This window comes from Monodelphis domestica, chromosome 7 (genome assembly GCF_027887165.1).
Source record: "Monodelphis domestica isolate mMonDom1 chromosome 7, mMonDom1.pri, whole genome shotgun sequence".
Lineage (NCBI taxonomy): Eukaryota > Metazoa > Chordata > Mammalia > Didelphimorphia > Didelphidae > Monodelphis > Monodelphis domestica.
The window spans coordinates 204,986,998-205,013,775 of NC_077233.1; the positions used below are offsets into that span (position 1 = coordinate 204,986,998).

Sequence of the window (26,778 nt, forward strand, 5' to 3'; positions counted from 1 at the left end):
AGTGAGAGGAAATAGAAAAGAAAAGAAAGCAAAACCAATGTTTGCTAGGCGCATTGACAGAAAGCCAAATTAGGGGCAGTCCCTTTTGGCATAAATGTTACAATAAATGTTCAATCAAAAGTTCAGTCCAATCAATCACATCCAAAGTTCATTCTTGATCTTCTTGATGAAGTGTAGGTTTTTGGCATCTTTCTGCAACAGTTCATTCTCTGGATATAAAAGTTTCAAGCTTCTTTCTTGAAGATCTTTTCTTGAACAAAATCAAAATCTTTGAATTTTTTATAAAAGTAAAATCTTAAACAAAAGTCTTGGATTTTTATAAAAATACAATCTCAAACAAAAAAAAATTCAAAAATTCTTAGATTTTAAATTAAAATACAATCCCCCCTGAAGTAAGTATTAAAAAAAAAAATATCAAGTTTAGCTCAGAATGCAATGTTCAATTATGGGGTTGTATGTGTCAATTATCAAAAGAATAGAAAAAATAATCAAAAACATAAGAAAAACTCAAAATAGACCTTGTATAGGTCCAGTTTAAAGTAATTTCTATCCCACAAGTATGTAGGACAGAATGCAGTAATATTTCACTTAGCCATTTGTAGCCAAGACTACAGGAAGTTGCCATAATATAAGAAGAAAAGAATTAGAATTTTATTTTGATGGGGAAATGTCATTCCCTTGTCTGATTTTTTTTCCTTCAGAGATATAGGGAGCCAGCAAGATAGTCAAGCTTTTTACTTGTTTGAGTACTTCGAAAGGAGTGTAGATACAAGGAAGTCCTACGACTTAAACATAAGTTAAGCGTCGCAACCTTGAGTCTCACTTTAATATTTCATGTGTGCTCTATTGGCACTATTCAGGTTTAGTGTGTGCTCCTTGTTTTTATCCCTTTTCCTGGAATCAGACACAAACATTAATCACAGTCCTATAATATTTTATCAATAAATGGCAGGTTCCCATAGTTTAAAGCTTTTAGGCATATATTGATATTATAGCAAGAGTATATATATTAACTTGTATTACTGCAGGGAAAAAAATAATATTAATATTAATTATGTGTACCTTCAGTACAAAAAAATGAGAAAAAAAATCAAATATTCTGATCAAAAAATAAAAAGAAATAAGAAAAAATAAGGAAAAAAAATCAGTAATTCAATATATTCTTGAAAAAAAAACATCCATTTGTCTATGGATTATTATCTCCAATTCATATGATAAGATAGAGTCACAATTCATATGATAGGATAGAGTCAATCAGTCTCAGCAGAAGATGCTTTCTTCACATGTGAGCAGTGAATCCAAGAGTCTCTTTCTCCAATCTTTATAAATGTTGGAGTAGTTAATAATATTTGGAATGGTCCTTCCCATGAAGGTTCAGTTGCTCCAGTTCGCTTGAAATTCTTGATATAAACTTTATCTCCTGGGTTCAGGTCATGCAGAGAAAAGTCTAATGGTCCAGCTTGTACTGCAGCTCCGGATTCATGAAGTTCACGTAGTTTGTGCTGTAACTCCTGTATATAGGAAGCAATAGTAATATCTCCCCCTAATAGCGATGTATAAGCCGGGGAGAAAGGCTTAGCCTGTATAGGCGGATGTCCAAAAAGCATCTCACACGGTGAAATATGTAAGTCTCCTCTAGGCCTGCTTCTAAGATAAAATAGGGCCAGAGGGAGAATTTGAGGCCATTTTAAATGGGTCTCAGTGCATAATTTGCCAATCATAGTCTTAAGTTCTTTATTCATCCTCTCCACTTGGCCTGAGCTCTGGGGGTGATATGGAACATGGAATTTTGGAGTTATCCCCAAGCAAGAATATATTTGATTTAAGACAGAATCGGTAAAATGACTCCCTCTATCGGAGTCAATACGTGCTGGTAGGCCAAAACGAGGAATAATTTCTTTTAAAAGCATCTTTGCAACAAAATCTGCTGTGGCTCGGGTCGTAGGAAATGCTTCCGGCCATCTGGTTAGTTGATCTACAATTACTAGACAAAATTTATAACGTCCAGCTTTTGGCATTGTAATGAAATCTATCTGTAGATGTTCAAAAGGTGTGTAAGCCAGAGGACGTCCCCCAAAGGCTTTTCCACGATATGCATGTTGGTTATATGCCTGGCAAATAGGGCAGGCTGAACATACTTTAGAGGCTACAGTAGTTATACCAGGGGCTATCCATACTCTCTTGACAGAGTCCACGATGCCCTGGGTGCCAAAATGACCATTTTTATGAATAGATTGGCAAATTTGGTTATAGAAACTTCTAGGGAGCAGGGGTTTTCCTTCAGATGACACCCATACTCCATTAATTTGTTTTGCTTTAAATTTTTGTTTCCATTTTTCCACTTCCTTTTCATTATAGGAGAGTGATAAATTTAAATTATCAGTGGTTGTTAATGTTAAAATTAATCCAGGTCCTTCTATGGCTGCTAGTTTTGCAGCGGCATCTGCTCGGTCATTTCCTCTAGAGACAGGGTCAGAGCCACCTGTATGGGCAGAGCAATGAACTACAGCTAGGGCTTTAGGCAGTTTGAGAGCAGAAAGAACTTCATTAATAATTTCTGCATTAGCTATGGATTTTCCAGCTGAGGTTAAAAATCCTCTTTGGAGCCATAGCATCCCGACTGAGTGACAAATGCCGAAAGCATATCTAGAATCTGTATAAATAGTTGCCTTTTTATCCTTGGCAATTATACAAGCTTGTTTTAGAGCTATGAGTTCTGCTCCTTGAGCGCTAATGTTAGAAGGTAGTGAAGCTGACCATTCAGTGGCAAATTCTGAGACTACGGCAGCTCCAGTGTAACGTATGCCATCCCTCATAAAAGAGGAACCATCGGTAAATAAAATCAGATCTGCATTGTCTAAGGGAGTGTCCAAGAGATTATCTCGAGGCTTTTCTGCCATGGACACTAATGTTTCACAGTTATGTAGTGGTTCTCCTGAAGTGGGTAAATCTGGAAGCAAGGTGGCAGGGTTAAGAGTTGAACAGCGTTTCAAGGTAATATTTTCACTATTTAATAAGGTTATTTCATACCTTGTAATTCTCTGATCCGAGAATGCCTGTGTTCTATGTTTTACCAATAATGCTTCAATCTCATGTGGGCACATTATTGTTAATGGACATCCCAATACTAAATCAACGGTTTTTGTTACTAGTAAGGCTGTAGCAGCTACTCCTCTAAGGCATGGTGGTGCTCCTGCTGCTACTGGGTCTAGTTGGGCAGAATAATAAGCAATTGGGCGCTGAGAAGGTCCCAAAGTCTGAGTTAACACACCAGAGGCTACTCCTCTTCGCTCATGCACATATAAAGTAAATGGCTTGTTGTAATCTGGGATGCCTAGAGCAGGGGCAGACATGATAGCCTTTTTCAGATCTGTTAGAGCTGACAAGTGTTCAGGCTCTAATTTGAGGGGTTCAGGAACTGAATCCTTTGTTAATGCTATAAGGGGTTTAGTGATTTCCCCATAGCAAGGAATCCATTGTCTACAAAACCCTGTTGCTCCTAAAATTGCTCTCAGCTGTTTCTTAGTGGTAGGAGCACTCAATTTTTGAATGTTCTCAATTCGTTTTGGAGAAATATAACGAGCACCCGCAGTCAAGATGAATCCCAAATATTCTACTTTTTGGAGACACCATTGAACTTTATCCTTAGAGATTTTATGTCCTCTTTTGTGCAATTCCAAAAGAAGGTGTTTGCTATCTTCTTGACATGTTTCTGCATCTGTTGAAGCCAAGAGTAGATCATCTACATATTTGATTAATTTGCTATTTTTAAATGTTATATTGTCTGTGTCTTGGCTCAAAATTTGCTCAAATAAGCTCGGACTTTCGACATAACCCTGTGGCAGCCGACACCAGGTATATTGTGAGCCCTTCCAGGTGAAAGCAAAAATATGCCTGGAGTTTTCATGTATTGGTATGGAAAAGAAAGCTGAACACAAGTCTACTACTGTAAAGTATGTAGCTGTGCTAGGAATAGATGAAATAATAGTATGTATGTTAGAAACTACGGAGTGTCTCTTTATAACATGATTATTCACTGCCCTTAGATCCTGTACGAATCTATAGATGTGCTTGCCATCGGGTCCTTTTTTTGGTTTTTTAATTGGCAGGATGGGCGTGTTGTATTCAGATTTGCAAGGGATTATTATTCCCTGTTCTATTAATGAGTTAATAACTGGTGTAATACCCTCAATTGCCTCCTTTGAGAGGGGATACTGAGGGATAGAAGGAGGTGGGCTAGATTTAGTTTTTATCTGCACAGGAACAGCAGATTTAAGTAAGCCTACATCAGAAGAAGATGTGGCCCAAAGGGACTCCGGTATATCTTTAGGTATTTCAAAAATGGAAGGTTCTTTTGCCTCCTGGTTTTCAGAGAGAAGTACAGGGAGTAAATTTAAAGATTCCTCTGGTACTTCTAATGATAATGAGCCATCTGGGGAGCAGGTTATTGTGGCTCTGAGTTTGCATAGAAGGTCCCTCCCCAGCAAATTTAAAGGGGAGTCAGGCATCAAAAGGAAGGAGTGTTGTACCTCCAGGGGTCCTACAGACACCATTCTAGGAGGAAGTCTTTTAACTCTTTGGGTTATTCCTGATACTCCCATTACATTCTCTGAGCCAATAGAATAACATTGTAAATCAGGTGTTCTCTTTAATACAGACCAGGAAGCTCCGGTGTCTAATAGACAATCATAATAGGTGTTACCCACTTTTAAGGTAACATGGGGTTCATTAGTATGGGGAGGGCAGTGGATAGGGACAACGGGTAGTAGGACATCAGGGTCTGGGAAATCAAAGGTTGTATCCTCTGATTCCTGTGCCCCAGCCCCCCCCGGGCACCATCATTGTGTTTGGGATATTCCTTGGGCACCCCCCTGAAGGGCACCTCTCTGAGGGTCATTAGTACCTCGAGTAATTTTTGGACGAGCGCCATTTCTCATATATTGTTGAGTATAATCATTAAAATTTTCTTCAATTTGAGCATTGTCATTAAATTCCCAATTCCTATTTCTATAATTCTGGTTTCTAAAGCTCTTATTTCTATATTCATTATAGTTATTTCCATAGTCATTATTATAATTTCTAGAATTTTGGTTTCTATAACCATTATCATAATTTCTATAGTTATTATTTCTAAAACCATTATTAAACTGTGTATTCCTTCCAAACATCTTAAGAAAGGTTCTACATTCCATCATTTTGTGGCCCTTCTTCTCACAGAAGTGGCAAGTAATGGATTGATAATTGGATTTCTGGAGAGGGGCAATTGTCGTTGGTTCATTATCATGCCCACTTTCTAATTTAGTTATCCTATCTATTACACATCTCATTTTTTTCTTCATTTCCTCCATGTCATCATTATTCTCTTTCTCCTTTTCTTCGTTTCCCTTAAAAACATATATAGCTGTTTTTCGCAATTCTTCAAGGTCCATATCTGACCATCTTGGGCATTGTGTTTTAAAATAATTTTTAATTACTTTGCATGAATTATTTACAAAGATTCTTCTAACTTGTCTTAAACTATTCTCTTTATTTAAGTCCCAATCTAAGTATCTGTCCCCAAACTCGATAATTCTGTCCATAAATCTGGAGGGTGTTTCGTTTTCCTTTTGCTTAATTTTTTCCAGTTCCATCCACTTATCTGTACTGTCCGCACATTCCTTCATGGCTGTGAGGATGGCCTCTCTACAACGGTATAGTTGTAGATAGTCCTCAGGATTATTATAGTCCCATTCGGGATCCTGAGATGGCCAATGTGCTGCATTACGCCCCCGGGTTTTGTTGACATGAGCAATTATTTTATTTTTTTCACGTTCACTTAAAAAAGCCTGTAGTAAGCTCTCAACGTCCTTGTAAGACGGATTATATTGAAAAAATATGTCTCCCATCTTTTTTGTTACTAGAAAAGGATCTTGTTCATATGTGGGGATATTTCGTGTAAATTCATTTATTTCTTGGGGAGTAAACGGTATCCTATGTCTTAAAGTCACCACATCCCCATTTCGTCCTATTTCAGGTACTTCTCTTAGAGGAAACAGGCCTCTAGTTGAATTTTGCACCTGTGGGTCAGTTTGACAAGGACAGGTTTCTCTAGGAGGACAAGATCTCCCTTGCATTGGAATTTGGTTTTCTGTAGGAGAAGGAACATGAGAAGCTGGGATTGCAGGGGAAGGGTTTTGGGGATTAAATTCAGACAAGATTTGCACTGCACGAGAGAAGCAGTCTGTTAACTGGGCTATGGGGAAGGTGTTTTCCATCTCTATTTCAGGGAAGGAAATTTCCTCATTCAAAGGTTCAGAAACAGGTCTGTTTCTGGTAGAGTGGGTGTTTGCCCATTGATCCTGTAAGAAACATTTTAGATCTTCTAATTGGGCTTGCATTTTTTCCTCAATTTTTCCTATTTTATCTTCCATATCTCCCATTTTATCCTCAATATTTCCTATTTTATTCTCAATATTTCCTATTTTATCCTCAAGTTTTTCTATTTTATTCTCAATATTTCCTATTTTATCCTCAATTTTTTCTATTGTATCCTCAATTTTTTCTATTGTATCCTCAATTTTTTCTATTTTATCCTCAATATTTTCTATTTTATCCTCAATATTTTCTATTTTATCCTCATTTTTTTCTATTTTATCCTCAACATTTTCTATTTTATCCTCAATATTTTCTATTTTATCCTCATTTTGTTTTATTTTATCCTCATTTTGTTTTATTTTATCCTCATTTTGTTTTATTTTATCCTCAATATTTTTTATTTTTTCATCTCTAAATATAGTATTGAGGAGTACAAAAATGACAGTACCTATTAATATAAAAATTTGGAGGTATCCTTCATTCCTCAATGCCCCTACTTCTTCAGCTGCCATATAATTGTCAAAGAATGTAGTACTCATTTTTATATGTATATTTTGTAATTTCACAAAACACGTGGGGAGCAGGGCAAAGCAACAAACTTTCCACAGGGTTTTTTTTTTTTTTAATCCAGGAAGTTGTTCCTTAAGGGAAAGGATATTTAGAAACAGTTCTTCCAGCCAGGACTTTAGAGTCCTGTTGCTGAGATTTAAAAACAGCTGTTTTCTGTCTATCAGAGTCACACAGCTGGGAAGTATCTGAGGTCCGATTTGAACCCAGGACCTTCTGCCTCTAGGGATGGCTCTCAATCCGCTGAGCTACCCAGCTGTCCCTTAAGATTAAAGGGAAGAAAAAGAAAAAACTGCTGATTCCAATTTAACTTAAGGAGAAAAGAGAAAAAGTTTTTTATACTCACGTGTTCTAGCAGCTGTGTCTTTAAGCCAAGTTTTTTGTTAAAAAAAAAGGACTAAGTGGTGAAACAGTATAGTAAAAAGGCAAGGAAAAAGTTTTATTGAGAGGATTCTTTAGACTCCCGTGTGGTCAGCCACAATGTTACAAGGGAATCACTTTAAAAGACTGATATATATTAATTTAAGGTCGCCAAGGAATCAGCTATGTAATTCCTAAATGAAAAAGTCAAGTCAGCCGTCAGTCTTTTTTGGAGTTTAATTACAATAGGAGCAAGAAAGGAATTAGAGATATATATATAGAGAGAAAGGGGAGAGAAGGGAATAGGGCTTAAATACCCCTTCTGTTTAGGCTGGGCCAAAAGGCCCAAGCCCTTAGATAGCTGGGGCAAAGAAAAGAGATCAGTCCCTATTACTCACGTGTCCAAAATGGAGAAACAGTCTCAGAGGCCCCCACCTTCAGCTTCCTTCAGAGCAAGCTTCCTCAGAGCCCAGGAACCACCACGACCAAAAAACTCAACCTCTCCAGTCTCCAGACCCTCCTATCTTTAAGGACACCATCCAAGTTGCCTCCCCTCAGTCCTCACATCTACCAATCACTCTTCATCAATTTCCCTGTCAATGGAGGCTCTCGCTTAACCCAGGACCGCCCAGAGGTTTCTGGCTTTTTGCACATGTCTGTTGAAGGTCATATTTTCCAATGATTAAATCTATACTCCTTTGCTACAGCCCTTTCTAAATCCTGTTAACTTGAGTATGGTAGAGATTGGAATAATTAAATTTTGATCTAGGCTGCAGCCCTTACTCAATCCTATTAGGACTGAATAGGGTGGAGATTTATTCCAAGTATCTCCATTGTATCAATTCTAAAATCAATCAAGACTCAAAGAAATTCCTGTTCTATGCTTAAGCATAGGTCAAAGTCCTTTCCATTGTTCAGCAAAAGGTTTTCTGTCCTAAAGTAATCTTAAGAAGGGAAGAGAAGGAACCTCCCATGCCAATGGAGTTCCCATTCCAATAGACTATCAGTAAGAAATTTTCCAAGTATGAAATATCCCAATGGTGAAATTTTCAACAATTATAAGTCTAAGGAAATTTGAGGTTTACAGGTTGCTATCCAAGAACTCTTTAGAAACTTACTCCTAATACTTAATGCAAAGAATGAGATTTAGAGATAATAGAAGAAATTACTTCTGTAGCTAAATTTTATAAGAAATTTCACATTTAAGCACGTTTTACAAATATAATTTTTAGTTATAAGCCTCAAGTCTTGCTCTTGACTGACCTGTGCTATTTTTGCCTACTGGCATATTGACTTTATGGATAAAAGCAAAGCCTCATAAATATTCCATATCTTTGATTATTATTTAATAGTGAAGATGCATAATACAGAGAACTAAAGTTAATTAAATAAGAAAACTAAAATTCTGCTTTGAAAATCATTTTAACATTCATGATTACATCATAAAAAAATAAAGAATTCTCACTAAATTACATTTTTGGTGGAAAAATATCAACTAACATTAAAGGTCAAAGTGATGGTATGGTGGAAAGCTCTCAGGATTTGAAGCTAGAGGTTCTGGGTTCTATCTCTATTTATTAGTCATTATGTTCTTGGGCAAGTCACTTTCATTTCCTCATCTGTAAAATAAAGTTAGGGGCAGCTAAGTGGCTCAGTAGACAGAGAGCCAGGACAGGAGCCTTGGAGGTCTTGGGTTCAAATTATGGCCTTACACATATTCTAGCTGTGTGATCCTAGGCAAGCCTAACTGCCTAGCCCTTGTCCTTTTGTCTTGTTACTAAGACAAAAAGTAAGAGTAAAAAAAAAAGAGGTTGTTAGAGTAAATGACCTTTAAAGTTCCTTCCACTTCTAGATCTACTGTCCTATCTGTTAGTTACATTTTGCTGTTACTTGTCATTTTAACTCTATACTAATCTCTTATTAGAGGTAGCATGAATGATAGGTTGACACATAATAGGTTGTTTATCCTTGAGCAGGTCACTTTATTTCTCAGTTCTCTAGCCAACTCCCTTAAGCATTTAAGTTAAAGACAGTTAGATCTGCTTTGGTTGAGGAAATTTCTATGCCAGAGTTTCTTTGACCACTGTTGAAATCTCAGGTTTTGAGGGGTGATAAAAAGAAAAAAACAAACAAACCCCTAAGCCCTTGATAAACGAATCAACCAGATTTTCTCTCAAAACCAAATCATGGACAATTTTAACCCAAAATGTGTATATCTTATTTATAGCAAAAAACAGTAAAAATTCTCTTCAAAGCGATTTTAGAATCCTTAGTTACTTTGATGCACGAAATCATCTTGGTCTACTCACTTTCTAGGAGTCATTTTTTATTTGCTTGTTATAGCACTTTGATGGGTTTCCTCATTTCTCTTTCTCATAGATTCATTCATTAGATAATACATTTCTTGGAGGGAGAGTTTTCTAATAGTAAAACACTTAGTATAATATTTGTGTTGTATCCGAACTCTGAAAGTGCTTTTAAATGATGGACAGAAAGGTGGGGGAAGGGAACAGTTGAGTAAGCTTGCTCTAACCCCATTGTATGCAAAGTAACAGTTGCTGAAGGGATACTTCCTGCCTGTTTCAATTAATGGTAACCCTACTCACCACAGTCTACCCCTCCTATTGCTGCAATTTTGTGTAGCCACTGCTCTTTTTCAGTCCAGTGTCTTCAAACTAAATGAAGTCAACAGGCAGTTATTCAGTAATTACTGTGTGCTAATTGCTGTTCTAAGTATTAGGGTTACTAAGAAAAGCAAACAGCCGTATACTCTCAAGAAAGTTACAGTCTAATCAGATTGATGATTAGTAGATTACAAGTAAGTACTTTTCTTATGCCACATTTGGAGATGGAATTGACAATTAAGGATTGTATTCTTGTATATGGACTGAAAGAGGGACAAAAAAAAAGTACAAGTAACTCTCAGTGGGGTAAGACATAACTATAAATTACAGATACTATTTTAGGTTTAATTTAACCATAAGTCAAGTTTTATCATTATGGGAACACCCTCCATGCCTTGGTTATTAAATTGGTTATCTCAAATTCCTGGTGACTTGATTGCCATAGATTACTGTAACCAACTTCTTGGTGACAATGCATATAAACTCATCATCAAACATTTCCATCTTGTGTAGGACCCCCTCGCATCTAAGAACTCAAGGCCCACCTCTGTGCCTTTGAATGGGATATTTCATTAAAAATTTAGTGGTAGATTAATGTCAATGAGAACTTAATCAAATGCATGGGGAGGGGGCAGCTGGGTAGCTCAAAGGATTGAGAGCCAGAGGTCCTAGGTTCAAATCTGGCCTCAGACACTTCCCAGATGTGTGACCCTAGGCAAGTCATTTAACCCCCATTGCCTAGCCCTTACCACTCTTCTGCCTTTGAACCAATACACAGTATTCATTCCAAGATGGAAGGTAAGGGTTTAAAAAAAATGCATGGAGAGAGGGATTGGGAATGAATCAAAATAATATCATGGAATAAGGAAAATTTAAAGATGGTAGCACCCAAAATATAACAAAGGATATTCAGAACGAATTGATGATTTAAAAACAAATTAACTTTGAAAAGCCACTATTTTGCTTTTACACTTTTGCCATGTGAGAGCTTCCAAGAACTGGTAACTTTCAGAATCTGTGTGAATGTCTTTTAAAACTTTTTTTTGTTGTTCTTTAAGCTTTAAATGTATATGAGATACTATACTGATGGACTCAGTAACTATTGAAGTGAATATTAATCCATTATGAGTAGCCATGCACAATCAAATGTAATGGTCTTCTCTACTAGCAGCAATGCAATGATCCAGGACAATTCCAAGGGGCTCACGAGAAAGAACACTATCCACATCAAAAGAAAGAACTGTGGGAGTAGAAACAGAAGAAAAACCAACTGCTTGATCACATGGGTCAATGGAGATATGATTGGGGATGTAGATTCTAAGTGATCATGCTAATTCAAATATTAATAATATGGAAATAGGTCTTGATTAGTGATATATGTAAAACCTAGTGGAATTGCTCGTTGGCTAGGGGGTAAGGAGGGGAGGGAAAGAACATGAATCATGTAACCATGGGAAAATATTCTAAATTAATTAATTAAATAAAAAATTTCAATTAAAAAATGAGTAGCCATGTTTAGTTTCAAAGTCAAATTCAGGAACTTTGTGTTTATAATTGGAAAAATGAACTGTATAAGTTGGTAAATAAGAAATTAATTTGTTAATACTTTTATTAAACCCTTTGAATGTTCTGGACACTGTTCTAGGCAGTAGGAATACAAGGAAAAAATCAAGTCTCTGTCCTCAAGCCTTTTGCTTTATAGCAGGGGAAATAACACATACACTTGTAAGTAGATATAAAATCTATGCAGAGAAAATGATTCATCATCTATAACAGTTTATGCAGGATTGAAATGTTCCAAAGTGTAGGAAATATTTACATGTACTTCAGTAGCTTACCTCTAAGGCTTTAAAAAAGTTTTTTTTTGGGGGGGGAGACTATTAACAATTGGTCATGTGTTCAGAGTTTAGCCTCCAGTGTTGAGGAGAGTTGGTGATTTCATGATATTAAGTGGAATTCATGAATGCTACTTACTGCTTTGTCTTCATGCCATTCACTTCCTAGTTCCAGGTTTAGCCTGCAGTAGACTTTGGAAATTTTAATCACAGTGTGCATTTCTCAATTTGTTGTTTAGGAAAAGAAAAGATTGTAGTATTTTTACTTTATTATTATTTTTAGACCCTTACCTTCTTAGAATCAATAAGTATTAGTTCTGTTGTAAGAATTATCTCTTTGCTAAAAGCAGGAAGCAGGAGATCCCACAGGGCAAAGACAGGACTAACATTCCAGAGCTCTCAGGAGCTGAGGAACTGAACACACAGACAGTTTCTGGGAGCAGTTGGTTGTCTTCTTTGGAGGAGTGAGAGGCTCTTGCTTTCCCTAATAGTCAGGAGAGCCAAGAGGGTTTTCTGTCTGGTTATTCTGGGGTGGACCCAGAGAACCAGTGATTGATTCCCTCTTCTGTGTCTTTCCTGAGATTCTGCCTACCCCTGCTTCTGCTGCTGTTGAGGAGTGGATTTTCAACAGAGCTGCTGCTAGTAACTTCCTACTGGGACTTCTACTTGACCTAAAGTGGACTTCAGTTGTGTGAGATTAACTTTGACCCTTATTCTTGCTCCTTCCAAACCCTCCCCAATCTTAATTAGTAATTAAGGGGTTAGTTTAGAATAGGTATAAAAGGTTGTTAGGGTTTTAGCCTCTGATTTGGGTATAAAGTTAGTTATTCCCTGATCCCCTTTTCTTTTTCCCTTTAGTTAAATAAATCTGTTATTTCGTTATATATATTTATAGTTCTGAACCCTCATTTAATCCACCTATTTCATTTCCAAGGCAGAAGTGATATGGACTAGGTATTTAGGATTAAATGACTTGTCCAGGGGTCACACAGGTAGGGAGCATTTAAGGCCATAATTGAACCTGGACCTTCTCTCTCCAGGCCTGGTTCTCCATCTACTGAGCCACCTACCTGCTCTGGTATATATACTTTAACAGAATTTAACCTCACAGCATTTTCCTCGAATTTGATGACATATGTTGTCTATACTTCTGCTCTATCTTTTTGCCTTTCTTTTTTTTTTTAAGAAAAGGTCAATTCTTTGATTAGATTATTTAGTCCACTTAATGCGTAACTGGCAGAGGACTTTCTTAATATAGTTTTAAATTTGTTACGGAGGTTGGAGGTAGGGCTTAACTGTTCTTAGTTATTACTATAATGATAACAGTTAATATTTATATAGCTCCTTAAGATTTTCAAAGTGCTTTGAATTTATCTCATTTGACTTGTTCCTCACAACAGCCCTGTGAAGTAGGTGCTTTATTATTCCCACTTTACATATGGAGAAACTGAGACTTAAAAAGGTTCTGGGACTTGACTAGCATCAGATAGTTATTAAATGATTAAGGCAAGATTCATTCTTAAGTCTTTCTAAATGTAAATTTATCACTTTATATACTACACCACCCTGGGTTAGGTTTAAGAGACTACTAGCATTTTAGCCCATGGATAACCTTTAGGAAAATCACTCCAGGCAGGTTCTCCCTGGAACATCTGAAAAAGTGTCTAGAGGGGATGCAGTGATTCCATATTTCTTGGGGGCTTTGTATTAGTTATAAGAGAATGGCTAAAGATTCCTTTAGAGAGGACAACAAATATTTTGAAACAACAGAATCTACTAAGCCTATCCCAGGCTTCCTTTAAACTAGAAACTCTAGGTGTGTGACCCTCAGCAAGTTACTTAACCCTCATTGCCTAGTCCTTACAACTCTTCTACCTTAGAACCATGGTTCTAAGGCAGAAGGTAAGGGTTTAAAATAAATAAATAACTAGAAACTCTCTGTAGGGAGAGCATCCTTGGGGTAGCAGTGATTCATTCCACCCTAGGTACTCTCTGGTCAGACCCATTACTTCCTGGGGAGGAGAGGTCCAAAGATGATATGTCCAGCAAATTTTGTCCTAGATGCAAAGATTCTAAAGTCAGGGAATGTTGGTTGTATTCAGTGTAATTTTTAGGGGTTTCATAATAATGTACACAAAATAATTCATGGGCAGGTAGGTGGCAAAGTAGATAGAATGTCAGGTCTGAAGTTAGGAAGACTCTTCTTTTTGAGTTCAAATCTGACCTCAGACACTTACTAACTGTAAGACCCTGGGCAAGCTGCTCAACCTGTTTGCCTCAGTTTCCTCATTTGTAAAATGAGCCGGAGGAGGAAATGGCATACCGTACCTGTATCTTTGCAAAGAAACAACTTAATATCAATGAGAGAGTGATGCTGCTGACTTTGTGCATTTCTATTTCACTAAAATCCAATTTATGTTTAAGTCAAGACATTATTACCCCATGATATCATTGGTCCTATCACATCTTGACTGAGGTCCAGGTTATAGGGATCCAGCATATGAAGATGATGGTCTGTGTGGAGGCAGGGCAAGATAAGACAAAAACCTCTCCCATCAGAGCCTAGTGTCCTAAGATCTGTGTGGGATTTGAGTCCTCCCATCAGCTGGCATTTTTTTTCTTCAGTATACCAAACTGGTTTTAATTCTTTATGTAAATGAGGGGAATAGCTATGCTAAGACTGAAATTGCTTTCTCCATAGTCAACTTTCTGCAAAGTAGAAGCATTGTGTCAAACCTGGTTTTTTTTGTTTTTTTTTTAAATCACCTTCCCTTTTTCCTGCATGAAGGATGTTCTGTGTTTACAAATTTGTTAATTTTTTTACCTATTGCCAAATCTAAATAACCCAACTGGCTACTTCCAAGTGTTCTAGAAGTTTACAATGTGTTTGCGAAGGAGAGATCTCCTATTTTTCCCTTTGTGAGTCCTAAATGGCTACAGTAGATGAAAACCTTTCTTGTTCTTAAACACTTAAAAAAAAAAAATCAAACACTTCCTAGCTGTGTGAACCTGGGTAAATCACTTGACCTCAATTGCCTAGCCCTTACCACTCTTTTGCCTTGGAACTTAGTGTGGATTCTAAGTCAGTAGGTAAGGGTTAAAACAAAACAAAACAAAACAAAACAAAACAAAACAAAACAAAACAAAACGGCTTTCCCTGTTTTAGCTAGCATTTCTGTAGGGTAATAGGAAAGGGTTGTTTCATTTTATCTTCATGACAGCCTTAAAGGCAGAAGGAGAGGTGCCATTATTATTCTTATCTTACAGATGAGGAAACTGAGACTGCAATGGTTAAACAACTCAGTCACACACCCAATACAGTTAGTAAGCATGTTGCTGTATTTGAGCTCATGTCTTCCTGACTTCAGTCCCAGGACTCTATTTACCATGTCACCTAGTTTTCTCTAACTTGCTCTATTTTCCCTGACCTTGTAACCTAACCTTCACTCTTAAGACTGCTTACTTCCTCATGTCCATCTCCACTAGATTATCAGTTCACCAGCTCAGTATCATCTGTCTTGCTGCTCTTTGTTTTGTAGATTTTAAATTAATTTAATGATTGTAACATAAAATGACCATTAAGGTCTATTCCAGGTCTAAATTCTACGACTTTCAGTGCATGGTATTAATGTACTGAATTCCATTATATTTTTCCCCCCCCTGCTACTAGCCTAAAAGTTCCATGACTATCTTATCTAAATTTTGTGTGATTTCTTCCTCCCTCCCTCTCCACCAATACTGAGCATAGTACTTAATAAGTTGGTCTTTTTTTTTTTTTAATCTTCCAGCTTAGAATCTATACTAAATATTGGTTCCAAGGCAGAAGAGCAGTATGGATACAGGCAATTGGGGTTAAGTGATTTGCCCAGAGTCACAGAACTAGAAAGTGTTTGAGGCCAGATTTCTACCCAGGATCTCCTGGCTCTCTCTCTCCACAGAGCCACTCACCTAGCTGTGCCAATAAATTTATTTGCCAGTCTCCAGTATTTTTTCCCCTACCTTGTTCACTTATGACTTGTTTGGTGAACACCCTCCCTCTAGCCCCAGATTTAGAATTTTCCCTGGCACACATAATGTCTTTGTGATTAGGTATCTAGTTCCTGATATTATGATTCCCAAACTGTCTGCCTGAATCTAAACAAATTTTCTAGACTGCCTTTATTTACATGTGTTTTTTGGAGTTCTTTCAAAATTTGAGTATTTGGCTAATGATAATTGAGTCTCCTTCCCTCCCTCCTTTGCCAGTAGACTTGCATCTTGGTTTTCAGATTGACTTTGGGTACTCAAATCTACTCATTCCTATTCCTCCCATCTTCTGGCCTGTTAGCTCTTCCTGGCTGGCTGGGCAGGTGTAAATACTCATACTTAAAATTTAATGTATATAAGAACTGGCTCTAGTACACCCCAGACATTGTAGTGTCTCTCTCTGTTCTTGACCTGTATTTTTGCTCCTTATAGGATTTATAGGTTCCATCCTTTAGAGCAGCAGTTCTCAACCTCTCAATTTGTAGCAATGAGATACATAATGCATATCAGGTATTTACATTCCGAATCATAACTGTAGCAAAATTACAGTTTTGAAGTAGCCACCAAAATAATTTTTTGGTTTGGGGTCACTGCAACATGAGGATCTGTGGATGGCTTTGCTTATTATACCTAATAAACTAATTCTTAGTAAGGCGTCAATGAATGATTTTCTTTACCTGGTTTTCTTTAACTGGTACTTGCTCCTGAGGAATATTATATTACCTTTTAATCTGGGGATCTGGAAGAGAAAGCTGACTTTAGAGGACTGATTCTCCCATGGTGGACTTTTAGGCATCCTTACAGGCTAGTGAGAAAGATGGCTATGGAGTGGGAAACTCTTCTAGCCTTTGTATCACAAGAAGCAATTGCTTACTGTGCCTGTATTCAATGCTGGCACTATCTAGTATAATGGACCATGTATAAAGGGTTCAATTGCAATTTAATCTCCATATATTCTTCATACCAGTCAAACTGGACTGCTAGCTTTTCTTGATATATGAAACCCACCTCTGTGCCTTTTAGATTAATCTCCAAGCACACATATCCCTTCTCTGGTATGAAAATCTTCCTAATCTCTTCTTTGTAGAATACTTAGCTTCCTTTAAAGCAGAATTCAGAAATTACTTCTTTCACTAGTCTTTCCTGACTAATAATTAGACTATCCTCTTATAATCTCTTTTGTATTGTGTTTAATCTATTTGTTTACTTGTATTTTAAGCATCTTGAGGGCAGGGACTATTTGGGGTTTTTTAATCTGTTCTTCTATTGCTTTGTATCTGAATAGTGCTTGACATTCAGCCAGTAAGTCAGTAAGTAATCTCCAAAAGAAGGGCATTTTGAGATATATTTCGGTATAGAAGTCAGTATATTTTGGAGAACCTAAAACACAAACTTGGGTGGGTAGTATAGGAATGTTTTGGGTGGATCCAAGATCTCAGATAAACCAAAAATCCTTGAAGCTACCTGGTCTTCTGGACAGTTACTGAAATCAAAGTGATATTCCTGGTCAAACAAGCTCTAATCACATAAAGTTGGATTTAAACATTATAATAATAAGTTTTTTGAACTATATAATAAATAATCCACATGAGTAAGATATTATTATATTATTGTTTACATTATTTATAATAAATATGAAATATTTATTGATGTACTGATCTTTAGAACTGCCTTTCAAATGATTTTCTTAATTCACAAGACTCAATAAAATTTGCTAACTTTTAAAATCTGCTGCTGACCTTCTTGTTACTCTCATCTCTAGGGTTAGATGAATACAAACATCTGACTTAAATAAGCATAGTCAGGGTTTTCCCACAAGACCAGATTCCCATGATGACCAAAAAGGGAGAAGAAAAGAGTTATATTAAAAATGAAGTCTGTTCTGATTTCAATGCCTGTTTTTGTGGCTACACTAGTTTAAGACCACAAGTGATTGTCTGTCTGCAAAAATATGGAGAGTTTCTACAAACACAGAGATTTTCATGGAAACCTCACAATATTTTTCAGTGGTTTGGTCAAGATTCTGGGGACATTTACATTTGAAAAGTCTCTACAAAGTTGATGATTTGTTCATAACAGTTCTTTTTCCAGAAATGATTTCTAAGAACAGAGATGTGTTTAAGCTCATGCAAATTGCCCATCTACCTACATTTTTTTCACAATCAACAGTCTAGAATCATTGTATGCCACATTTCAGTAGCAAGTCATGGTTTTAAACTAATTCAGTGCATCTTTCTATTTAAGGATCTTGATCTGCAGCCTGGAAGTACCTCCAGTCTTTTCCTTAAGGGTTATATAAATATCTCTCACTTTATTCCTGTTTATTTGGGGAAAGTTACTAAGCAAGCATTTGTTGTTGTTTTGTTTTAAAAGATATTTGATTAGCCTAATTACAAATAATAACAATTTTCCACATGTATTTTTTGAAATTATAAGATCCCAATTGACTCTCTGTCCCTTCCCTTTCCCCCTCTTGGAGATGATAAGCAATTTGATTTGGGTTGTGTGTGTGTTGTGCAAAACATTTCCATATTGTTCCTTGTTGTAAGATAATGTTCATGTAAAACCAAACCCCCCAAATAAGAGCACAAATAAACGAAAGTGAAAAATAGTATGCTTTGATTTGTATTCTGACTGCAACAGTTCTTTCTCTGAGGGTGGATAGTATTCTGTCATAAGTCCCTCAGAATTTTCTGAGAGTAGTTAAGTCTTTCACATTGATCATTGGAGTATATTTCAACAAGCATTTATTAATAACCTCCTATATGCCTAGCACTATGCTAAGTACTGGGGACACATAGAAAGGCAAAAACCCAGTCCCTGCCCTCTAGAAACTTACAGTCTCGTGAAGGTTATTGCTTCATTTCCTCATTGACTACAATCTGAACTTGGGACAACTCTGAATTCCCCAAAGTTTTGATTGGCACCAGGATTAGGATAGCACAGAGGGAAATCACATTATGACTCTTTCATCTTCTGTGTCCTTCAAATCATATATTTAAAACTTAGTTAAATAAATGTCAAGGACAGCAGACACTTCCTAGCTGTGTGACCCTGGGCAAGTCACTTAACCCCCATTGCCTAGCCCTTACCACTCTTCTGCCTTGGAACCAATATCTAGTATTGATTCTTAAGATGGAAGGTAAGGGTTTAAAAAAAAAAGACAGGAAGGATTATAGAACTGCAATGTATATAACCCAAGGGATGTATTTGGAGGGAATTTACTTTTATGAATTAATATGGGAGTAGAGTAGAATTTGGGACCGCCTCAGTCACTGCCCACATATAGGAGAGGAGGGAGGCAAAAAGGAATTTGCCTTATTACCCTAGCGGGACAGCTCTGGTTGGGGTAACCCTGAAAAACTTCCAGTTATGTGTTCCAGGGCTAGATAAATATTTAGATAACTCGTGTGGCACAACTCGTAGAGCTCTTGACTTGAAGTCAAGAAGATCTGACTGCCTCTACTTATTGTGTGGTCATGTTCCTTCTCTGTAAGATGTAGGTAATAATACCTGTAGGACTTACCACCCAGAGTTGTTGTGAGGCACAAATGTTAAAGTATATGTAGCGATTCACAAGCATTAAATCTTTATATAAATGTCAGCATTATCATTATTACTACGTTATAGAAATCTCAGAGAAGTAATTTGACTTAGGTTTTAGGTTTGGGATTTCCCAGGGATTCTTGTGGGCTTCCTGATGCTCTTCAGAGCCAATCTGATCTCGATTGTGTCCTTTTTTATTTTTTCTTCCCTTTTCTCTCGGATATTTTTCAGGGTATTCTGTACCCCAATTAAACAATTATGAACTAGAGAAAGTTTCTTAGACCTGCTTGTGAGTTATAAAAACCTTTAGAATTATCAGAGTTTGGGGAGGAATTCTTTGTGAACTGGAATGACCTCCAGGAATTGATGCAGAGTGAGAGGAGCAGAACCAGGAGAACATTGTTAAATTTAAAATTATATCTCTAATAATAAAAATATTATATTTTATGAGGTTTATTAAGGATTATTAGAGATCAAGGAATAAAGAAAATACACAATATATAACCACATGCCCATGGCTGATTAGCCAATTCAGAATCCCCCACTTAGCTTACTTACTACATCATTGCAATGGAATGGAAGAGAGAGAGGGAGGTGTTACTGCCAGTTAAATACCAATTGTGATCTCACCAACTTGGGGACCCAGGTGTGATTATAGGGAATTCTGGGAAACACCAAGGACTTCTGGGAATTGAAGTCTGGGGTTCAAAATCTCCATTTTTACAACATTGTACAGAGAGACTGATATACTGTGGTACAGTCGAATGTAATGGATTAGTGGCAATGCAGTGATCCTGAACAACCCAGAGGGATCTACGAGAAAGAACACTATCCACATTCAGAGGAAAAACTGTGGGAGTAGAAACACAGAAGAAAAACAACTGCTTGATCACATGGATCGAGGGGGATATGATTGGGGAGGTAGACTCTAAATGAACATCCTAGTGCAAACATGAACAACATGGAAATAGGTTCTGATCAAGGACACATGTAAAACCCAGTGGAATTGCGCGTTGGCTATGGGAAGAGGTGGGGGGAGGGGAGAGAGAAAAGAATAGGATTCTTGTAACCAAGGATTAATGTTCTAAATTGACTAAATTAAAAAAAAAAGAATTATCAGAATTTGAGGAGTGCACCTAGCATCCTAAAGGCTAAAAGACTGCAGCTATTTGTATAAAGTAATAGATTCAAAGTTGGAAGGGACTCGTAGAGGCTAACTAGCCCTCATTTTACAGGTGAAGAAACTAAGGCCAAGGAAAGTTATTTGACTTGCTCATGGTCACTCAGCTAGTACATGTCAGAGATAGGATGCAAACCTGGTTCTTTACTTCAATACTACCACCTTATCCAAACTGCCTCTCTAGTATCAAGGTATACTGTATCCCCTATAGATAAAACCCATAAATTTTGGAGTTGACATTCTATTGCAATTCGTTGTGCTAAAATGTTTTTGGTTTTCTTTTTATCAATTCACTTATTATAGTTTAGTTCAAGATATTTTGTCAAATACTATTAGCAGTTCTATTATCTCTTCCAGAAGAGTTCCTTTTCCTTTTTTTCTAAACTCCTAGGAATCTGGCTCAAATCATAGATTTCAGGAAAATGTGGGTTTTTAAATCAATTTCATTCTAATTGTTCATTCTCCTTTCTCTTCTCTACCCCCACAAAAACAAAAAATCCACTTAAAAAGAGTTGCAGGATTGCAAACTAAAATTATTAAGGCATTTCCATAATGTTGTATGGTGGTGACACGATTGATAGTCCACTGTACTGGCTTGAAATATGGAGAATAAAGCTTTGTACTTGGGAAGAAGAATCAGATATAGTGTTCCTTCTAATTTGATAGCCAAAGGAGAAAATTAAGCATAAAAAAATAAAGTAAACCTTCACATAGGCTAATGTAGTTGAGGAAGTTGCTGGGATGGAGGAGGCAAACTTTGTAACCAGAATACCCTTTGAAATTTGGGGAAAAAAATATTTAGAGCTGCTCTTTTTGTGGTGGCAAAGAATAGATTATTGTGGAGATACCCATCAGTTGGAAAATAACAAGTTGTAGAATATGATTCGGATGAAATACTATTGTACTGTAAAAAATGGCAAGGTGGAATGGGTTCAGAAAAACCCAGTAACCCTTATATGACCTCATACAAAGTGATTTGAGCAGAAACAGAACTTTGTACCCAATAAAAGTCATCTTAAGCACTTAGTTATTATGATCATGTCAATTGCAAAGAACTCATGTCTAGAATCCCTGCTTACCCCTAGGATGATCTCCCAACTGAGATTAGATTAGTTTCTATTCAAAAGTATACTGGGAGTGAGGTTAGTTGATCCAGTTGTTTCAAAGGATTTGTTCTCTGAAGGAAACTTTAGACTTTCTCTCATAACTATTGCAAAGCCCCTAATAAATGTAGAATCACTGCATCCTTGTTTAGGCACTACTTCAGATATTCCAGTTAGAGTGAAGTGATAACTCAGTGCAGATTAGAGCATATTTAAATTTTTCCTTATTGTTCTTGCCTTTTCTTTTTTGCAACTTTGCTAATATGGAAATGTTTTGTTTGCATCACTTGACTTGTATAAAATGTATATCATATTGTTTACTTTCTCAAGTGGGTGGAGCAGGGCTGGACAGAGAGAATTTGGAACTTAAAAAAAAAAAGAATGTTTAAATTACTGCCAAAGTGATAGACACAGAATAATATCGTGGAGGTTAAATAACTCAGAGATTGAGTGACTTGTCATGTGGTCACACAACTAGCAACCACCACCCTGATTAAAATGGTAAATTGGCATGGAACCTTTCCTGGAGGTCTTCTGTTAAAATAATTCCTTGCAGAAAGAGCAAATAAAGTATCATTTTACAATGCAGTTTCTGACTGAAAGAAGAGTCTCTTACCAGATTGATTATAGGAACTGGAGATTTTCAATTTCTCATTAAACTCCTATAAGTAGGTTTTTAGAAGCTGCTTTGATAGTTTGATCTCTTTTAAAAAATCTTAAAGGGGTAGGATTCATTGATGAAATTCTTCTGTTATATGGTAAACTAGAATTTGAAAGTCCTATTCTCTGAACTGTACGGGTCAATAACCTCTTGATTATCCCTATCTTGGTTTTCAAAGATGATGGGGTTTTTTGCCTCTTTTCTCTCCAATGACTCCAGTCTCACCGTTATCACTTTGTTAATGCTTCTCAGGAAATTACCTCCTGGACTTTGTGATAATTTACTGAACAAAGTTAAACTCTTATAAATCTTATAAATGTCCTTTGAAGACATAGAACTTGCTACTTCTATCCTTTATGCACATTAATCAGCTTCCACACATTTTTTGAATGTTTGCAGTGTGCTCAGTCCTATGATAAATAGTTCATGTCCCTAACTATTATAAGCCTTATATAAATTGATATTCTTGTCTTTCCTTTATTCTCGTGCCTCAGACACTGATTAGCTGGGTGACTTTTGGCAAGTCATCAACCTCTGTCTGCCTTAATTTCCTCATCTGTAAAATAGGGAAAATAATAGCACCTATCTCTCAAAGAAGTTGTAAGGATCCAATGAGATGATAATCTGCAAAGCTATTGAACTGATGACTAAAAGTGTGAGGCTAATGACTTTGTGGAACTCTGCCTCACTTAAATCCACTTCAAGAGCAAGTCAGGACATCACTCTATGATGTCATTTGTCCTTGAACAATAAGGACAAACCACAAATATTTGTTAAGTACCTTATGTGCCAGTCACAGTGCTCAGCACTGGGCATACAAAAAACTGGAAAAGACAGTTCCTGTGTTCAAGGAGCTCAAAATCTAATGGGGGGGAATGAGAAGGAAACAAAACTATATGTAGAATAAATGAGAAATAATTAATAGAGTCTAGGCATTAGAATTAAGGGGAGTTGAGAAACACTTCCTATAGAAGATGAGATTTTCTTTGGAGCTTGAAGGAATCCAGAGAATCCAATCCAGGAGGCAAAGATAAGGAGGGAGCACCTTCCAGGTAAGGGGGAAACCCAGAGAAAAATGCTCTCAGCTGAGAGAGATGGAAGGTCTTCTTCCTAGAACCAGAAAGGACACCAGTGTCACTGGGTTGAAGAGTATGTATGCATTGGGGAGTAAGTTGCCAGAAGACTAAAAAGCTTTGAATAAGGGCAGCAGGGTGACATAGTGGTTAGAGTAGAGACTGGCAATCCTGGGCTCATTTACTTCCCAGCTGTGTGACCCTGGGCAAGCCACTTGACCCCAATTGCCTACCCCTTACTGCTCTGCCTTGAAACCAATACTTAGTACTGATTCTAAGACAGAAGGTAAGGGTTTCAAACAAGGGCTTTGAACATGAACAGAAGATTCAAATACTTGAAGATAGCTGTTCTGTCCCTTGAGTCTTTCTTTTTTCCAGCTTAAGAATCACTTGTTTCCTTAATGCACTCTAATGTGACATGATTTTAAGGCATTTCATTTACATGGCCACCCACCTTCTGACACTCTGCAGGTTATTGTTCTTCCTAAAACATGATGCCTGAGACTGAATGGTATGTGTCATCTCTGCTTTGACCAGGACAGTGTATAATACGACTATCACCTCCCTGGTCCATGTCTCTCAAGTGATCTGAAGATTGCATTAGATTGTTGGCTGCCATGTCTTACTATTGGTTCATACTCAGCTTGCATGTGCTCTAAAAAAATCCTATATCATTTTCAGTTGAACATCTGTCTTATACTAGTCTTATATTAGTGATTTTTTTTTTCCAATCCAAAGTACAAGACTGCATTTTTGTCAGGTCCAAATCTATGATTTCATCTCTGGAGAATTCCTGATAGGGAAACTCTTTCCTATGATGCAGATAGATAACTTTTTGTTAACTAGTCTTCAAACATTTATTGGGGCTATGGAATGGTTAAATGACTGTCCAAAGTCCTGTAAGTAATAAATGGCTGACCATGATCTTAGAACATTTCCCAGGACTACTGGAAAGGTGAAGGTCTTGTGTTGGGTCATTCAAGTAGCAAGTGCCAGAGTCTTGATTTGAATCTATCCTTGGACTCCAGAAGGACTAGGAAGCGTGATTATGGTGAATAAGATCAGTATTAAAAAAGGATCTAGGCTCACATTCTGGTTGTACCACTTAGGATGGTAACATATCCTTTTGCCTGACTGAGCAAGTCACTTGACATCCTGGGCCTCAGATTCCCAATTTGTAAAATGAGAGGTTTGTACCAAATGATCTCCAAGACCCCTTTAATCTTGTGGTTTTGTGCATTCTACCCACACAGATGACTTTTCTATGACTTAATAGATAGGTTTCAAAAGCCAAAATTCATTTCCCTGAAGTCAACCTGATTAAGTCTCTTTAAACTTACCAAAGTTGGTCTTCTGGCTATATATGTAGTACAGCTCATATTTAAGATCTTTGCAACTTTGTAGGGCTTGCCAATATTTGCATTTCTACTGATATGAACCTTTGAAAACTCAGGATCACTTCCAAGTTGTGATGGAGCATCAGAGAGAGGCTTTGGTAGATCAATTTTTATCATCATCTCTAGCCCTTTCATTTTCCCAGAGGTCTTGGCAGTTCCTTAAACTAAGTCCTTGAACCACTGAATAGACATAATAGTTGAAGAAGTGGGGGTGGTGATATATAGAGAGAATATTCTTCCTTACAAATTTTTTTCTTGAGAACTGAAAAAAAAATTTCTTTAGCATTTAAAAATACACTAGCCCTACAGGGCAGCTGGGTAGCTCTGTGGATTGAGAGCCAGGCCTAGAGATGGGAGGTCCTAGGTTCAAATTTGACCTCAGATACTTCCCAGCTGTGTGACCCTTGGAAAGTCACTTAACCCCCATTTCCTAGCCCTTACAACTCTTCTGCCTTGGAACCACTATTCCAAGATGGAAGGTAAGGCTTTAAAAAAAAATGCACTAGTCCTATAAATATTTACCCAATGTTACTTATTTCTTGGCCATTCTTGGTTTTCTCTCTCTCTTTCTCTTACTAGAACAGTTATATGCCTACAGAACAAAAATATTTTGTTTCCAAAAATATATATATATATATCTAGTGGCCTTTTAAAAAGCTTTGTTTCTTTTTCTTAAAAAATTTTTTTATTAACCTCTATCACCATCAAAAAGCATTTAGCTAAATGAATGCATAAAAAAGGTTATGTGCAAGACCACAAATTCCACATTGCTTACAATTTGTTGTAAAATATGTAAATTATATCAGAATGCTAATATAAACATCCTCTGCTTTTGAGTTCCCTTTGGATTTTACTTGGATACTTGTTTCTCTTGATTTTGTGGCTGTTATTTTTTAAACAAATTTAATCATGGTATATGTTATTCGTTTTTCTTTTCATCTCTTCACATATGCCCCTTATATTCTTTGTATTTCCTTTATTTGTCATTTCAGTAACATAATAATAATAAAAAAACATAATAATCCATTACATTAAAATATCACAATATATTCAGCCATTTCTCCCATTCATTGTATTTGTGTTATTTCCAGCAATTTTCATCATAAAAAGCAAAGCTTCCTTAAATATTTTCATACAAACACAACTTTTTACCCTCTCACTAATGCCCTTAGGGCCAAGCTTTGTTTCCTTTATACCTTTTACTTGGCTTTTAAACCCTGGGCATATTAGAAAGTGTTTTATGTTGATTTGGCTTTTCCGTACCTAAAGGGTCATGCTACCTATTATATTTAGACTTTTGGAGCCTGGAAAATCAATAGAGAGAGAAATAAAAGTAATAATCGGTTTAGATTTTCATGTACTTTATTTTTGGTGGGTGAACTCATCATGTATTATTTGTTTGTATTTTCTTTTTTTTTTGGCATGGTGGCAAAGTGATGAGTAGTAGGAAAAGTTGATGGAAAGTTCTAAAGATCTGCAAAGTCATCTAGGGTGACACTGATAAGTGTGAGAGGTCGGACTTTTAATATGTATGACAGGAAAATGTATCCTTCCTAATTCACTACTCTAGTCATCTCATGGCTACATGAAATTTTTAGTGATTTCTCCATTGCTTGCTGAATAAATCAGTGGTATAAAATATATACCACTGATTCTGGCACTCAAGGTCTCTTTCAGTCTAGCTTCAGCTTTACATGGGTAGATCTGATTCATATTACTCATCTTCATGCACTCAACTGGCAAGCATTATGGTTGTCTCACTCTCATGTTATATTAGGTTGGAAGGTGACCCCACATTTTTGATGATTATGCCAGGAGAGAAGGCAGATCCTACCAAGTCGAAAAAAACATGGTGATATCTGTGGTTTTGAGGGCCAAATGAGCTTAGCCCACACATTTTCAAAGGGTTGGCTGCATTTTTTTCCCCCATAAAAACTATTATCTGTGAGGTCTAATGGGGGAAACATTGCACAATAGAAAGTATACCTTTGTTGTTCAGTCGTGCCTGACTCTTCATGACCACATGAACCATGGTGATCCCAAGGGTGTGTG

General features: G+C 36.8%; 1 protein-coding gene and 1 long non-coding RNA gene across 2 annotated transcripts in view; both read left to right on the forward strand.

Moving 5' to 3' along the window:
• LOC130455611 (uncharacterized) overlaps nt 1-25,349 on the forward strand; it is a 29,823-nt gene extending 4,474 nt beyond the window's left edge. Inside the window, exon 2 of the long non-coding RNA XR_008913669.1 lies at nt 8,369-25,349. This is a non-coding gene — a long non-coding RNA (uncharacterized LOC130455611). The remainder of the gene's footprint in view (nt 1-8,368) is intronic.
• Nucleotides 1-26,778, forward strand: part of OSTF1 (osteoclast stimulating factor 1) — a 70,885-nt gene that overhangs the window by 5,246 nt on the left and 38,861 nt on the right. The gene's annotated exons all lie outside the window — the stretch shown is intronic.